A 13,422-nucleotide genomic window follows, 5' to 3' on the forward strand; every position below is an offset into this window, starting at 1 on the left:
ACCAAGCAGAGCCCGACTGTGATCCAGGGGGCTCTGCGGCCTTAAAACCCCTGGGGCAGGAGGGAGCAAGATGTGGGTCTCTGCCCAGGAGAGTGATAACCGGGAGTCGGAAACCTTGAAGTGGGGGCCCTCAAGGGAACACACGTGCAGTTACCCGGAGATGGGAAACAGAGAGCTGGGGCTGGCTGTGCCTTGTTCCACTGCAGTGACCTTGCAAGGGCTGGACAAAGGCAGGCGGCAGCAGCTGGCTGGAGTTTGCTCTGGGGTTGGCTTGGTCTTAGACTGATGGATGTTTATTTTTGTCCTTTTGTTCCTGTCGCCCTTAGGGGTGCTGGGGCGGTGTTGGCTGCTGCTTTCATGCTGCTGCCTCAAAAAGCAGAATTGCTGCAGCCCTAGCCTGGGCCAGAAAGGGAGGCAGGGGCCTGATCCTTTCTGCTGACGAGATGGATCCACCTTCCCCTCCCCACTCAGGCTGGTGTGCAGCATGCCAGCAGCCCCATGCCCTCTGTCTGTGCGGGGACATTGGCCCCCGTCAGGGCTGGCTTTGTGTGTGGCAAGCGGGTGGGTTGCAGAATAGGAGCCAGCGGGTGTTACTGGAGGTGGGGGGAGGGAGTCGTTCCTTGAGGAGGGCTAATGTGTTGGGCATGTGGTTGGGGGGACAGTGTTGTCCTAGTGGGCAATTTACGGCTGGATGGTTGGCTAGGGATCTGTGGGGCTGCCACATGGGGACTTTGGGGGAGGCAGGGCTGGGGTGAACGGATGCAGTGGTAGCCGGGGTGGGGAGCAGAGTGGGATGTATAGGAGCTCGCTAGGAAGTTCACCAGCTGTGCAGAGGAGCCAGCAATCCCCGCGGCGCTGGGAGAGGGCATCACAGGCAAATCCGTGTGGGCACAGGGTACGGTCGAACCTGACCAGACCCCTGGCACGGCCACATTAAATCCTCTGTGCAAAGCAGGTCGATTTACACTATTAGACCAGAGATGGGAGAAACATGGGCACTTAACCCGCAGCAGCTTCTCATTTACCTTGGTGCTGTCCAGCTCCGCTCGGGCTTGTCCCAGGGCCACACTGAACTGGGGGAGCAGCCTCGAGATTTTCTCTGGAGCAGCTTCCCAAGCTGATGCAACCCGGGTTGCTGCCTGGTGTTTATGTGATAGCTGCTAGGCCAGGGATGGAACCAGGGACCCCCACAGCTAAGAGCATGAACAGCTGCATCTTGAGCTAAGAAATCACATCTCTATAGATAGGCACTGAAGCAGCCCCATAGCCTCTGTGGATCAGCACCGAGGGGCATTTCTAATTCCCCCTTCCCAGTAGGTTACATACAGCTACATGGGTCCCTTTTCACCCGCAGAGCAGGGATGTGACCAGCCTCCAGCCACATGGTGAGGGAGTGACAGGGCCAGGAATAGAACCCAGGAGTCCAGCGCACTAACCACTAGGCCCTGCTGTCTCTGCCCGCCCGCTGCGAGAGTCTGTTTTGTGTGGTGTGTCCCAGTGAGCCGTGGTGCATTCATGGTTTGACGGAGCGAGCGAGCGAGCGATGCTGTGAAACGTTCCCTAGGGGGAGAGATTGCACTTAGTCGTGTGGGGAAGAAAATTTAATCTTGGAAGAGCGAAAAAAGAAATGAAGCCAAGTTTCTGGCTTTGCTGCCCCAGTCTGGTTCTGCCACTGCACCAGCCCGGCCCTCGCCCTTCCCAGCCAATGCCTGGTGGAATAAAGTCCGAGATAATACAATCTCTTCCATGGCTGCTGATCTCCAGGGCAGGATTTAGGCAGCCCAGGCTGGGGGGTGGCAGGTTGTAATGGTTGGTGGTGTCCAGGAGCAGAGGGTTGGGGTGCAGGGGTGAGTGCTGTGGGGTGGGGCCAAGGATGAGGGGTTCACGATGCAGGGGGGGCTCAGGGCTGGGGCAGAGGGATAGGGTGTGGGGGGATGAGGGGTTTGGGGTGTGGGTGGGGCTCGGGGTTGGGCAGAGGGTTGGGGTGCAGGGGGGATGGTGAGGGCTCTGGCTGGGGGTGTGGGCTGTGAGGAGGGGCTGGGGATGAGGAGTTTGGGGTGCTAGCAGGCTGCCCCGGGGCTGGGGCAGGAGAGGAGGACTTCCCCCCATCCTCTCCCCCCTGGCAGGTCCAGGAAGCCCCCTCACCTCCCCTGTGGTGGGTGCTGGGGTGGGGGGGAGAGATGCCATCACATGTGCACCTCCTCCCCTGCTGCTGCCCCTCACTGTAGCCTCCCTGGGGGCAGGGGATGGGGCTGCCCCTTGCCCAACGTGGGGCAGGAGCAGTGACTGCAGGCGGGGGGTGGGGGGCCTGTGCTGGTGGAGGGTCCCACCAGAAAAGGGTCTGAGGCAAAGGGCAGAGTCAGGGGCCCGGGGGAGCAATTGGGGGCCGGGAGACACTCAGGGGTGACGGGAGAGACCTGGCCTCAAACATTGGTGGAGCCGAGCCCCGGGACCCTGAATATTGCTGGAGCCCAGGTACCACGGGCCCATATAACTGGCCAGAGAGAGCCACAGTGGGTCTGTGTCCAGCAGCCTCAATGCCGAATGGCCAGGGAAGGGCGGCAGAGCTGGGCCAGCATGCATCGGAGACAGATCCTGGCACGTCAGTAGGAGGTTCTAGACGTGGTAACAAGCAACCTGGTGACCTGCCGGACTCAGTTCTGTTTGATCAGCACCTTCATTAACGTACCAAGTGGGAGCAAATCCCCATTAGCAGCTGGATTTGCAGACAGGCCCAGAAAATCTGGATCATGTTATCAAAACAGCCCACTCCTGGGTCTCCTCAGCTGATGGGCTATTGGTCTGTTCTGGCTTGTTCTGCCCAGGAGGCCAGGCACCAGTCTGGCCTGAGGAAAGAATTAAATCCCCCATGCATGGGTCTGTCTAGCTACGGCACCTCTGTGGTTCCCATCCCACCTGAATCTTTAACGTATTTATCCCCACACACTCATGGGAGGTTGGGTGGGACTCTTACTCCTCAGTTTGTAGATGAGGAAACTGAGGCACAGAACCCATTGGTGTCAAGGGGAGTTAGGCACCTAAGTACCTTTGAGGCGCTGGGCCTCGATGAGTTTGCCCAAGGTCACACAGCATCCGCAGCAGTGATCCTGGGTCTGTCAAGTCCCAGGATAGCCCCAGCCAGTGGGCTGTCCTTCCTCTCTAGCAGGGCTGCTGTGTAGCAGCTGTTATGCCAGGAACCAGGAATTCAGTGGTGCTGGGCCGCGTCCTGAGCCTGGGTTCTGCATTTTTCATAAGAGGATTAACCGAGCGACAAGAAAAGCCCCAGCGCTGGGATCTGAGCAGCAGCCACCAGCCCCTGGGTCCAGGGGATCCCATGCAGGCAGCACAAAACCCCAGTGCTTCTGCTGCAGCAAGAGCCGTGTGTATTTGGGGGCAGGCAAAGCAAGCGTGCAGCCTGTGGGGCAGGCAGGGAGAGGGGGTGATGGGAGTGGATTCAGAGGAATCTCTGCCTGCGGCTTCCCACCACCCCTGCTGGTTAGAGGAGGATGCTGTAAGGTGGGGTGAGCGGGGATGGGGCGAGGCTGACAGTAAATGCAAAGGCTGGATTCTGAGTGGGGTAGGGATGATGGCGGGTGTGGGGAGCGGGGTGGGGGAGGGCAGGAGGCCGCAGGGCTGGTGCACGAGCATGTGTGGCCAGGCCAATAGGCGTGTGAGTGTGCAAGGGAGAGAGACCACTGCTATGATCCAGCAGGAATGGGTGAGTGACTGAGGGCCAGTGGGAAGGGAAGCTCATGACCAGCTCCTACCCACTGCGCTAGTGCCAGGGGGCCATTATTGAGCTGGGTAATATCAGGGACTGAAGGCCCAATCCTTGACGGGGGCCAGAGCAGCAGAGTTTGAGACATCTCCTGTCTTTCCAGCCCAACCTTCCCCACTGCCTCTTATTCTGCAGGGATTGTGGAGTCGTCAAGGGAATCTCCACAAGCTGGTTTCAGTATAGTGCCTATGACACACAGGTGAGCAATGCTGGTTCCAGCCAGCAGAGGGAAGCAGTGTACACAACCCAGTTCAGTACAGCCTGGTGATGGGCATTGTGATGGTGACGCATACCAGGAGCACCCCTGGCATTGATCTGCCCCAGGGACTGGAGTTACTCTGGGCACCTCAGTCTTTCAGTCACTGAATGAGCATGGGGTGATTCTGCTAAGGCTCCAGCCTGATTCTCAGTTACAAGCTGGCTTCTTCAGGCTGTTTGGACCCCTAAGAACTCCCCTTGCCCAGGGTCCCTCCCAGCCAGTGTGAAGTGGGCGTCAGGGCACCACATCCACCTGGCTTCCAGCCACGGGTGCAAGGGGGCGGATCGCAGGTGCAGCCAGAGCACACTGGGTTGTGGCTACTCCCAGTTCTCCAGGACCACTGTGGAGTGAGCAGGAGCGTGGCTGGAGGGCGCTTGCACTCTGGCTATTCTCTGCCCTCGTGGGGACCTTTGGGGGCACAGTATAACGGCCTCCCACCCCGAGAAGAAGCATGGAAGTGACTCAGAGACACTTTAACTGCTCTCCCCCCTGCTTCATCCCTGCCCGGAGCACAAAGCTGAAGCCCCTGCCTCTGCCCAGGCCGTATCACAGTGGTTTGCTCCTGCAGGGCGGTTCCGTGGGTCTCTATTCACAGGGATGATTACTGAGCAGAGGACCAGCTGTCGCTCTGCCCGCCGGCTGCAGCTCCTCAGTATGAGCATCGTGCTCTCTGGGCCTCTGCCATCTGGAATCGGCAGCTTCTGGTGAGACGACCCCAGCACAAAGCATCCCCGCAGCGCACGAGCCCTAGCGGCTCGAGCCAGATAACGGGCAGGACTGGTACAGCATGAGGGGGCAGGATGGAGGGGCACCAATGTCGAAGCCCCGCTGTTGAGGGGTGAATCCTGCCGTCCGGGCAAAATCCCAGCTAGGGCGCTTATGTTCTACCTCCCCCTGTCCCACCTGCACTTTCAGCTGGGATCCCTCTTCGCTGCTGTGTGGAGCTGCGGCAAACTGCACCCCAGAGGTAGCTGGATTTCAGTGGGCGAGATGAGACACCATTGTACTAGGGGCACTGGGGTCAGCCCTGCCCCAGAGGGGAGCGTGCCCCCTACCGAGCCCCCCGCCCCACTCCCTGCAGCGCAGTGCCCCTACTGGGCCCCCTGCCCTTCTCCGTGCAGCGCAGCGCCCCCTACCGAGCCCCCCGCCCCACTCCCTGCGACGCAGCACCCCTACCGAGCCTCCCGCTCTTCTCCATGCAGCGCAGCACCCCCTACCGAGTCCCCCGCCCCACTCCCTGCAGCGCAGCGCCCCTACCGAGCCCCCCGCCCTTCTCCGTGCAGCGCAGCAGCCCCTACCGAGCCACCCATCCCGCTCCATGCAGCCCAGCGCCCGCTGGGCTCATCCCTGAGTCAGAAGGGAACGCGCCCTCCTCTGGGCCAGTCTCACCACTAGCCCTTTGTGCAGCAGAAGAGGCCTCCCATCCGGGTACCAACTCAGTGCAGCCCTGCGGAGGCCCGTGGGTGCAGCGTGATGCCACAAGGCTGCAGGGGGGGAGCAGAGCTGTTTGCCTGGGGGTGGGGGAGCCGGGTTGCACCTGGCGTTCACGTAGGCAGCTCCCAGCTGAGCATTCATTAGCGAAGCGAGAGGCCAAGCTCGCCTGAGTGCCGAGCAGCGCAAACCACAGCTGGCTGGCCTAGAATAGCTCTGCGAAGCTGGCCCACCCCGAGGTGAGTGTGTCATGGAGCCCTGGGGACGGCCCACCTCGGACTTCCCGCCTGGTGCTGCACGTCCGAGGTTGCCTCGTACCTGCTCCACCAGCTGGGGCTCGCACGTACAGGCGGGAGGATGCATGTGGTTGCCTGCAGCTGAGCAAATACAGCTCTGCATATGCTGTCTGCCCCCAGTTCTGCTGCAGACCTGCTGCGGGAGAGACGCCAGGCTGGACTGGCATGGCAGGGACCCAGGGCAGCGGGTTTAGGGGTTGGAGCGCGCAAGGGGGTGGTGTAAAGCGTCATGCACCGCACACAAATTCTGCTGGTTGCAGGGCCCCAGAGACAGGCGTCCATGGCTGGGCCATGCAGCACCCCCGCCCCAAAAGGAGCCACCCCCTAGGAGCTCATCCCGTGGTCTGTCTGTTTGGGGGCGGGGAAGGGCTGTGGTCAGCCAGCCCAAAGAAAGGTGCAAGGCTCCCATTTCAATCAGGCTGCGTCTCCCAACGCCCAGGTGGGAACGGCCCATTGGACCTGCTGCCTGGCCCAGGCTCCTTCTCCAGCAGTGGCCCTACCAGGGGCAGTGCTGCCCCCGTCTTCCACTCCTGCCTTCTGGCAGTCAGAGCTTTAGGGTCCCCGGGAGGCTGGGGCCCCTCCAGACCCCAGACCAGGGCATGGGAGCAGTCGGAGCAGAGACTGTATCCGGATGGAGCTGTGCTGGGTTTCAGGATGAGCCCAGCTCGTAGGCAATTTAGCCAGTGCTGGGGGGGAGAGTGGTGGAGAAAGTTATTTGAGGCTGGGTAGGATGTTTGAGGGCCACAGAGGGGCTGGGTGACCTGCCCTGGACTCACTAGTTCTGGGAAACGCTCCTGAGGTGGAGAGGAGAGACACGTGGGGATGCGGGGGTGGCTAGAAAGAAAAGAAGCCCATGCAGCTCCCCCAGCCCCAGCTAGGGGTGAGAGGCTTGGCTGTGTTTGTGTCTCCCCCACCCCAGGGGGGCTGCGCAGTGGTCTCCAAGGGCAGACTCTGACTCTGCTGTGGGACTTCGTTAACAATCCTTGGGAGGAACGGTGGGCCCGAACAGAGCCCGGATCCCTCTCCCAGAGCTGGGCTCACGATAGATTCCAGCTCGCAGGCCTGTCACTGGGGTGGTCTTTGCAGTTAGCTGCAGGGTGTGGCCACTTGGGAACGTCTGATAGAGGGAGCACAGAATTCAGATCCAGCTGCTCTAAAAATTGCAGCCACTGCCACTTGAGTGAGGGGAGAGAATCCCCAGTAGCTGATAGCAGTACAGGGCATATGACACATGGTTGAGCAGTTCTGATTCCATTCAGCAGAGGGCAGCAGTCGCTCTCCCTCTCTCCCTCTCTCACTGTATTGCACTGGAGGTGAGTTGGAATCCGAGTCATCCTTCCTCAACCTCTCTTAACGTGCCATGCAAATCCAGGGAGATTTTTTGGAGACAGATGGCAAGGCCAAGGCTGCAAGTCATCTCAAGGCCCAGAGTGCGGTGGAGGGGCCGGCAGGGTTAAGTGAGGGTGGGAAGATTTGTGTGACAATAACAAGTGGAGGCTTTTAGACTCATATAGACCCTCGGGGAGGGGAGCTGGGAGGCCAGTGCAAAGATACGAGCCAGATACGAGCGGAAGGAGATACAAGCAGCTGGGGAGTGGAACTTCCAATCCCAACTCCTTGAGGCTTTGGGGGAGGGAGTGTCACTGCAGCAGAGACACCACTTAGAGCCACCCTCAGGGATCCCTCATCCCGCACTGGGGGCTGCCCTGTCCTTCAGCGCCTCAGGACAGGGCCGGCGAGGTCCCCGCCCCACCACAGGGCTGGGCCTGGTGCTTGGTGCCTGGATTCCCACTGTTCCTTGGGGGCATGGCCGTCCGTCCGCCATGGCTGGTGGTAGCCATGCTAAGACCTGGCAGCTCATTTCACACACACCCATATGAGCCTCCCACCTTTAATGCCAGGTGGGGCAGACGGGGTGGCTGGGCCATGGGGGGCGGTGAGAGCCCCTGGCGGTGTCTGGCTTGCCACTCTGTACACGGCCCCTGCGGTGGAAGGCACTGCCTCCCCCTGGGGGGTCCCTGTCTGGGACGAGCACAGGCCCCCATGCCAGGTTTGTGGGCAGCCTCCCTGCGCCGGGTTCGGTGACAGGCGCCTCCGCTTCTGGTCGAGGTGTGACCTCCCCCCACAGCCCAGCGTGAGCAGACGAGTCCGTGGTCTGGTGGGCGGGGGGGTAGAAGAGGGGGGGGGAAGCTCAGACTGAGCTAAGCAGGGGTGAGAATCAGCCCCTGCTGCTCAGCCTTTGAGTGGGGACTTCCCACACACCCCCTTGTCCTCTGTCCTCTCCCCTCCCCTTACTCACCCTCACAGCCCCTCTCTTGTCCTGTCTCCTGCTTGCTTCCATCCCCTGCCCTAGCCTGCTCCCCTAGACACCCCCTCGGCCCCAAACCTCCACCCCTCCCCACCCACCGTCTCCCATCTGCCACTCAGACACCCCCTTCATTCCTGGGCACCCCGCCCTCAGGCGCTGGCTTTGCTGGATCTCGTCCGGAAGCTTGCTCCACAGTCAGATCCCCACCCCATTGCCACAGCGCTTTGGCCCCAGTTTTCACATGCGCTCTGCAATGTGCGTGGCTGTTTCTCGCATGCCTCCCGGCCCCTGTTCATGGGTCAGATCTGCCTCTGGGCAGTGGGTAACTCTTTCCTTTTGCATGTTGCAAGAGAAGAAAACAGTCCCAAAGCAAAAAAACCAGCAGGAGGCTAACGTGAAGGATGCATCTGCACCTGAAATGGCCCAGGAACCAGATCAAAGATCATCCAGAACAACTGGGAAAGTTCAGGACCAAGCAATGCCCTCACTGCGGCGGCTGGGAGAACGTAGGACTCATTGGAGCTGCCCAGATCCAGGTCCTTGTGGCCCAGTATCCCGTGGCCAGAACCAGCTGATTCAGAGGAAGGGGGCAGAATGCTGCAGTAGCAGAGCTGGGATAATCTGCCCCCACCTGGAGGTCTCGTCCTCAGCTCTGATAGTCAGAGCTTGGTTAAACTCTGAAGCCAGAGGTCTGAGATCCCGGCCAGAATTCGTGAGGATCACTCTGGATATTTTTGATACCCAGCCCCTTTGGGAATCTCAAGTTCTTGGCCTCAAGGGGTACGTCCACGTGGCAGAGCGACTGGATCAGATGTGGTGCTGTAACTCAAGCTGCTGAGAAGGGGACTCTTTTGGGAGCTGGACTATGGTAAATAAATGAGGCCCCCCAGAGAGGGGGAGTATTGCTTTAAAAACTTCTGTCCATGAGTGGAATACTTCCGGGAACCTGAAGGGAAACTGAGGCAGGGAGTGCAGTGGCATGCCAAACTCAGAGACTGCCCCTCTCCTACAATAATTCTAAATAGTTTTATGTTGATACTGATGATCTCACAATCCTTGCGGCTGAATAAACGCTTCAGCTCCTAAACCCTGGGTGTTTGCCAAGAAAAGGCCATTCCTAGCCTGTAATTTTGCAGCGTGTTACATATTTGTATTCCTGTGAGGCTGGGGAGTCTCAGCCATGGATCGGGGCCCCGTGGCGCTAGGTGCGGTACAAACACAGAATGAAAAGACAGTTCCTGCCCCAAGGCATTGGCCATCCGAGAGACAAAGATGGACACGTTGGCAGTGGTACCGGTTCACCACCAGCCTAACCCTTGAGATTTTTGTGGGCACCTCCCCAAAGGAGGGTGAGCAGAGGGAAGCCGATGGTGGACAGGGCCTGCGCTGCCAAGTCGCGCTTCCTCTTTTGGTGAGCATGGTTGGCTGTGTTTAGCGGGCTCAAGTCACTTCAGCAGCTCTTGCTGCGATCGGGTCAGCCGTGTCACCTAGGGAACTGGCACACCCACTCCTTTGAGGGGGAAGTTTTGACTTCAGGGATGGATCCGCTGCTGCTTTTATTATTATTTACTCCTTGTGTTGCGGTAGCGCTCCAGAGCCCCAATCCTGGTCTACGGCCCCATGGTGCGAGGTGCTGTATAAATACAGCGCTAAGAGTCCGTCCCTGTCCCAGAGACCTTACAGCTGGCTGGCTGTTCTGCTGAGTTCTCGAGGCTCAGACTTGGCTGCCTGAGTCTTTAGAGGAAACCTGGCAATTCCTCGCTGTTGTACCTTTACTTTTCCTCCCCCTGTCCTCCGTCACTCACTCCATCAGCATAGCGGGAGCTGCACTTTCTTTTTTGTTGTTTCAGGCCGAGATTGTCCAACATGACTAGTGAGCTGAGATGCCTTCAAGGGGCCTGGTTTTCAGTGAGTACCAAATCCCCTGCCCGCTGGCAATCAGTCCCCTGGAAAAGGGTCGCAAGTTGGATGCCCAAAATCACAGGGTCCCCCACAAATCACTAGCAATTTTGCCAGCTCCAGGAATTGCAAAATCAAGATTCCTGAATCCTTCTGGCTCCTGAGGTTTTTGTTCACAGGAGCTGGCAATGCCGGAAGAGCCTTTCATGGCTGCTGAGTAAAGACCGATTTCCGGTTGGTGGGAATGTTGAGAATTTGGGGATGGCCCTGGGGAGCAAGGGGGTGTTGGTTATTGTGGCCCAGCGCTGCTGCCTGGCACTCTCCTGCCCGAGCGACGCAGGATGCAGATGTGGCTCGTGTTAGCCGCCCTGTCTTCTGCAACAGGCAACGCTCCGCTGAGGGGAGCTTGTGTCCAGATGGGGCTGAGTATCGAGGGCTGGAGAGACTAAAGGGAAGGGAATCGTGGGTCAGGAGAATGGTATCGGGGAGCGTGGGGTGTGTGTGTGAAATTGTGGGATTGCATACTCAGGGCGGCCAAGTCTCTGCCACCTGACAGGCACTTACATCAGAGTCTCACTCCTGGGGCTGAGCCGGGGGGAGGGAGCAGTTCTGGAGCTGAGCGGGGAAAGGGTAACCTGCATCTAGCGCACATCAGCAGCAGTGAGGGGGCCTGAGTATTAGTACCAGCTTCCCCCAGAGGGACCCCTACTAAACCCCTTGCCCCCCCCAGAGACCCCTGCCCCCAAAGTGACTCATGCCAGCCTCCAGAAAAGCCTCAGCCAGGCCCCAAAAGGCCCCTGCTCCAGAAAGACCCCAGACAGACCTCAGCCCTCTGTTCCCCCAAAACACCACAGCCAGTTCCCCCAGAGAGTCCCTGACCCTGCAGACCCCTCTCCCAGATGACCACCAACCCCAGCAACCCCCCACTCCCCAGTACCCACCCCCAACACCTTCCCAGCTACTTGACCCCTCAGCATCCACGACACCCTCCAGCATTTGCCCCAGCACCCACCAAGCCATCCCCCATTTACCCCTCCCTTCACCCTGCCCTGCCCCATAGCTGCCAAGCCCCTTGCATAGCATCCAAGGCCACAAGGGACCAGCGTGATCATCTAATCTGACCCTCCACTCCACCTCCCACATAGCACAGCCCAGCGACTGGCCCCAGAGCAATTCCTGGAGCAGAGCTTTTGGAAAAAACACCCCATCTGGATTTTAAAATGGTCCCTAATGGAGAATCCCTCACACCCCCAGATCAGTTGTCCCAGTGATTAATTGCTCTCCCTGTTGAAAATGTCTGCCTTCTTTGCAGACAGAATTTGTGGGGGAGATCTGCGAATCAATTTGAATATATGCAAACAACCTTATTAAATAATTTGCTGCACAAATCCAGGGGGGAGAGGCATTCCCCCCCCAACAGCCCTGGGGGGGGGTCTCTTTCATGGTACAGCTACGCCACCGCGTGGCCTGAGTGATAACTACAGGAACACACTGGGCCCCTGGCACTGTCATGCCTACCCGATGGGGAGCATACCCCTTCCTTCATGTGCCTGGTCTATTCAAGCGGTGAGCTCTGCAGGGCAGGGACTGTCTCTAGGGGCCTGTCCACACACAGTTATTCCCTGGGTAGCTGCCTGTGTGGACGAGCCAGGACCTGTGTGTTTGTATGGCCCTTAGCACCTGGCAGAGGTGGCTCCAGGCCCCAGCACGCCAAGCGCGTGCTTGGGGTGGCATGCTGCGGGGGGCGCTCTGCTGGTCGTCGAGAGGGCGACAGGCAGGCAGCCTTCGCTGGCATGCCTGCGGAGGGTCCCCTAGTCCCGCGGCTCCCGAAGCCGTGGGACCAGCAGACCCTCCGCAGGCACGCCTGTGGGAGGTCCACCAGAGCCACGGGACTGGTGACCGGCAGAGCGTCCCCCACGCCATGCTGCTGTGCTTGGGGCGGCGAAATGTCTAGAGCCGCCCGTGGCACCTGGGGGGCCCTGATCTCAGCCGGGGCCTGCAGGCACTGCACGAAATACACCTTGTGCTAACCCGAGCCAGTGTTATCATAAGGCTCTCGCTGCAGACAAGGAGGCCTGTGCCATGTCTACCCTCCCTGGGACTTGCAGGATGCCCTGAGAGCTGGGGAGGGGGGTGCTCTGAGTGAACAGGTTTAAATCAACAAGCCCAATTTCTCCCTCCCCTCCCCGCAGCACTGGCTGGTAGTGGCCTTGTCCTTTTGCTGCTGTGATGTCCATTTACAGCAGCTGGGGATCTGGCCCATCGACTCCAGTGAGGGGTGATGCAGATTTGTGCCAGCTGCAGATCTGGAGTGACCAGATGTCCCAATTTTATAGGGACCATCCCGATTTTTGGGTCTTTTTCTTATATAGACTCCTATTACCCCCCCGTCCTGATTTTTCACACTTGCTGTCTGGTCATCCTATGCAGATCTGACCCATGTCTTATAAATTCAGTTAGCATCGTGCCCAGCCCAGGGACGCACGGTGCCGGCAGCAGAGCAAGCTACGCTGTCGTGCTGCCCTCCTGCCCTGGAGAGATGTCATCTAGAGAGGAGCTCTGTCTCCGTGGCCCAGTCAGTCCTTGGCCTTTACTGAGGCTGCCAGCAAGGGACAACTGTGGTGCTGATACTTGTCCTGCAGCCACAGAGAACATGATGCAGACGTCACCAGCAAGGGGGTGAATGAGCGACAGCTGCAGTGGTGGGTGGCTACCTCTCTGCGCAGAAGCAGCCTGAGACCCGGCAGCTCATGCCACCCAACGGCCCCCACGTCCAGATGGCTTTCTCTTTGCTAGTGTCCCAGGCTCGGCTTTGAGCCGCAGACCTAGAGGTGAAAATCCCACCTCCCATCCTCCTGGCCAACGTGTCGTTTCACAGCGGCTGCTTAACTTGGTGTGAGCTGTAGGACGCTAGGGCATGGTGGGAGCTCTATGTAATGCAGCCGTTCATGCCCCAGGCGCAGACTGGATGGGTGAGGAACCTGTCCCTGACAGGACCTTTGATCTTCATCACTGCAGGTTTAGCACCGAGCTCAGCCACTGAGCAGCACTCAGGCCCCACAGGGGTGGGTGTGTAATAGACAGGCTGGTGCCTAAATAGAGAGAGTTCCTATCAGCTGAGAAGTGAGTAAATACACGCTCCCCGGCCGCTCATCTCAAGGCAGCTGAAGGCAACTGGGGCAGACCTGTCCACTTTGTAACTCCAGTTTGAACTGGTCAATTCTGCATGCAGCACAGGCCTGGAAAGCAGGGCGGGAAAGAGAAACCTATTCGGGCTGCTAGCCAATACTCGAGATTTCCCCATGCCGGTGGCCTAGTGACTCAGGCAAACTAAGCAGGGTTGAGTGGGGTCAATGTTTGGATGGGAGACTTTCAGAGAAAGGCCTGTGCACTTGTCATTGTTACCCGTAGTGCGGTGGCACCACCGAATCCCAGTGCACAAATAGCAGAT

Source organism: Chelonoidis abingdonii, chromosome 11 (genome assembly GCF_003597395.2).
Source record: "Chelonoidis abingdonii isolate Lonesome George chromosome 11, CheloAbing_2.0, whole genome shotgun sequence".
In the NCBI taxonomy this organism is placed as follows: Eukaryota; Metazoa; Chordata; order Testudines; family Testudinidae; genus Chelonoidis; species Chelonoidis abingdonii.